Source organism: Nicotiana attenuata, unplaced genomic scaffold (genome assembly GCF_001879085.1).
Source record: "Nicotiana attenuata strain UT unplaced genomic scaffold, NIATTr2, whole genome shotgun sequence".
Taxonomy (NCBI): Eukaryota; Viridiplantae; Streptophyta; class Magnoliopsida; order Solanales; family Solanaceae; genus Nicotiana; species Nicotiana attenuata.
This window is the reverse complement of record NW_017683615.1, coordinates 4,804-8,330: the sequence shown is the minus strand read 5'-3', so window position 1 is coordinate 8,330 and position 3,527 is coordinate 4,804. Positions and strand designations below refer to the sequence as shown.

The following is a 3,527-nucleotide window of genomic DNA, read 5'->3' as shown; positions in this document are numbered from 1 at the left end:
CGATCTGACTGGTCGTTTTGAGCTTTAGCATTCCGTTTGGTGGTTTAAGGTATTGAAAATCTTCATATAATGTATTATGACTTTGCGTGTATGGTTGGTTTGATTTTCGGGCGATTCGGGATTGATTTGGATAAATTATCCTTGTTTTATAAGCTTATGTGGTAAGAGTTGACCGGAGTTTGATTTTTTTGTAGACGACTCCGGAATGGTATTTTGATGATTCCAATAGCTTTGTATGGTGATTTTGGACTTAGGCGTATGTCCGGATACGGATTTGGAGGTCCGTAGGTTGATTTGATGATTTTGGCGAAAGTTGGAAAGTTGAACGTTTGGAAGGTTGAGAGGTTTGACCGGGAGTTGAAGAATATTACCGGAATGCAACCTGATATCAAAGAATCAAACACTGATTTTCTCGTCGGGCTATCCCCCGGAGGCTGTAGACAGAATTCAGATTCCATGAACAGCTCGATGATAGACTCGGGTTGATCACATGCACCCGAACTACAATTCAAGAATCTGCATTCACCAGTTTCTATTGAAATGCACTGGTTGATCAAGATCGACCTAATGCTTTCTGGTGCATCAGGTCTTGGTGCACCAGCAAAGCTCACCAGGCTTTTTCGGTTTGCCTTAATGATTTTCAGCTGCCATGTTATTATATCATCATCTGATTGTGGATGGAAATAAGTCGGATGAGGTATTCCTATGTCGTTAAGATGCCATGGTTGTCGTTCTATCAACAGCTTTACTGGATTCTGCATTTCGTCTAGCTCCAAAAACCCTACTTCCCCAATCGGAATTGTTATATCTTCTGAAGTCCCAAGAAATTTTTCCAAGAACAAAGACATGGTCTTTACCTGCAGAGGCAAATGTAGCTCACGTGTTATAGGTTTAATTGAACCCAGTATTTTCATAACAAAACATAGATATGCATGTAAAAAGATTCACTATATTTCAACAAATATTAAGTTCTGAACTTATAATTTCAATGATACATTGAGTTCAGGTGCAAGTATTTTAAAGATTGAAACCATCAAATTTAAATGTTACCTGATCTCTTAAACCAAGTTGGTTGCGACTCGAGCCATTTTGCAAGGTCTAGTCCGAGAGAGTCCTTGACATCATTCGAAACATTCTTGAAATGCCATCTCAAGACATCAAGTCCAGCATAGAAAGGCACATAAAATAACTCTGCTTCACTTTTGTTCATTACTCTACAAGGATGATTCAGAATCCTGGAGTGAAATATCAACTCCAATGAATACTGATGAGTTTGGTACCATCCTTTTCCTAGCTTTTCTACTGGCTCACCCATTGCATCATTGCTAAAGAAATTGCAGAGGTCAACCCAAGGAACCATGTCAGCACACTGAGATACCAAATCTTTGTTGAACTTTGTTGGCAATTCATACACATATATTCCCCTACCATCACATTTTGCATTGTTTTGGCTCGATGTCCACGATCGATGTACCATTAATTGATCCTCCACATCATTATAAGCCACTAACAATTCCTCGTCGCTTTTAACCATGCCATTTCTGAAAGCATGGTAGCCTGGTGGTATCGGTATGCCAAGACGAGTAGATTTTTGTTGCAAATCATTAACCAATTTCGTTGCAGTACCATTAACGGATGGAAAACTACCATTAGAAAAGGAGCTAATTGGTGTTTCAAGATTTGGTTGTGTTCCAGCCGAAATACAATAGAGATCATTGAGTTTTCGGGATTGGAAGCAAAGATGGATAATTTTACCAGAAATAATATTGGTGGTAGAAGAAGACCAAAAGAAGATTAAAAGAAAGAAGAGGATTGCAATAGGGATGAGACATAGAAGTTTAGCAAGGATAGAATAAAAGAAGGTGCCAAGTTCATTAGCTTCTTTTTTGGAAAGCCTAGCTTTCTTTTTGGAAATAGAAGTGGTCATTTTCTTTGTAGCTAACAAGGATTTTCTTGATCCTTTCTCTTCTACTATGCTTTTAATTTCTTCCAAACTGGACATGATATTTTGTTAATTTGGTCTCAATTTAGAAAATGGCTGAACATGAAAGCACGTAATAGCATGACAAATACCATCATTGAGGGCACGTTTATAGGATCCATGCACTTAGATACTTAAAGTAAATTTTCCCTTTTCAAATATCTTATTAGTCGCTACCCAGTCTAATAAGGGGTCAAAGTCACATAGTTACAAATTGCACCTTTTTATATTTTTTTCTGAGATGGGTAGGCCGGCAAATAAGGGCAAAGAAGATTAGAAGATTTAAAAGAGAAAGTTCTATAGTGAAAGTTGACTTGTTCATTAGTATTTTCTTTTTTGTTTAACCCTTCTGTATTCGACTAACTCGTATTCATGTTGAGCAGGCCCTCTAACGAGGCAAAGCGCTTCTTGCCAAAAGATTCTTTATTCTTACGGCTCAAACAAAAAAACATCTAATTAAAACGGTGGAGGAATCTCAACTATCTCGATACACCCTTAGTAGTAACTATCAAGTGTGCCGAGTTATGTAGAGCCAAGGGGGTTCGATTGAATCCTCTACATAGAAAAATTATACTGGGCCAAGAGGGCAAAAATGGTTCCTTTTGGTATACATGAACGGTTGAATCCCATTTGACATAAGGAAGTATTAATATTGTAGTGGTAAAAAGATTCAAAAATTACTTTAGGTTACAACTTACAACTTTAAATCCAAGTGTGACATTTTAATGGAGTATTGTATACGGTTAAAATAGGGCTTGCCCGATTTTGCCATTTAATCGAGACCAGGAATCACGTCGAGGGTCAGTATCGTAATGGATCAGGTCAGAGCGCGAAGATAAGGTATCGAGCTCGAGATCGAGGCCAACAACGGTCGAGACCATATATGACAGACATCGAACGAAGCGCAATAACGGAAAGGCGAGATATCCGTAACCGGTCGAAGATCACGGCGGAAATCCCGAAACAGATCAAATCAAGGGCGGTTGTTTAGGCTAATCATGGAATTTACTTCTGTAATTAGAGTTATACCATAATTAGGATTCCTCTACTATATAAAGAAGAGTCCCCATCATTTGTAGGCATCTTACATTCACACACATCAGAGCAATACAATATTCTCTCTTTAATTTACATTCCCTTGTTTATCAGTTTGCTGCTTTTTAACAGTTCTTGCTCTACTAGCTCGAGGATATTCCAACTCGAGGGCTCTGTTCAAACACTGGTTTGCTTTACATTATTATCAATTTTTGTTACTTATCTTTACGTCTCTCAATTGATATTAAGTGAAATCACTTATCCTTAAAATCACATTATATGTTTAATTGTGATCCATTTTTTAGGGTAAACAGTTTGGCGCCCACCGTGGAGCTAAGAATAATAGTGATTGCTTAGTATTAATCTCATAACACACACTGCTTTTACGCTTGTTCTCGTAAGTGTTTTTGATTTCAGGAATCAACATGTCAAATTCTCAAGTAGCACCCACACATATAGACAACGGCCTTGGTCTTCAGGGCGAGAACAAGAATGCAGCCGCCCCGGGAAA

At 38.2% G+C, this 3,527-nt stretch overlaps 1 pseudogene; it reads right to left on the bottom strand.

Annotated features, from left to right (window-relative positions):
- Positions 1-351: 351 nt before the first annotated feature.
- On the bottom strand, positions 352-2,082 carry LOC109222071 (annotated as a pseudogene).
- Between the last annotated feature and the right edge of the window lie 1,445 nt (positions 2,083-3,527).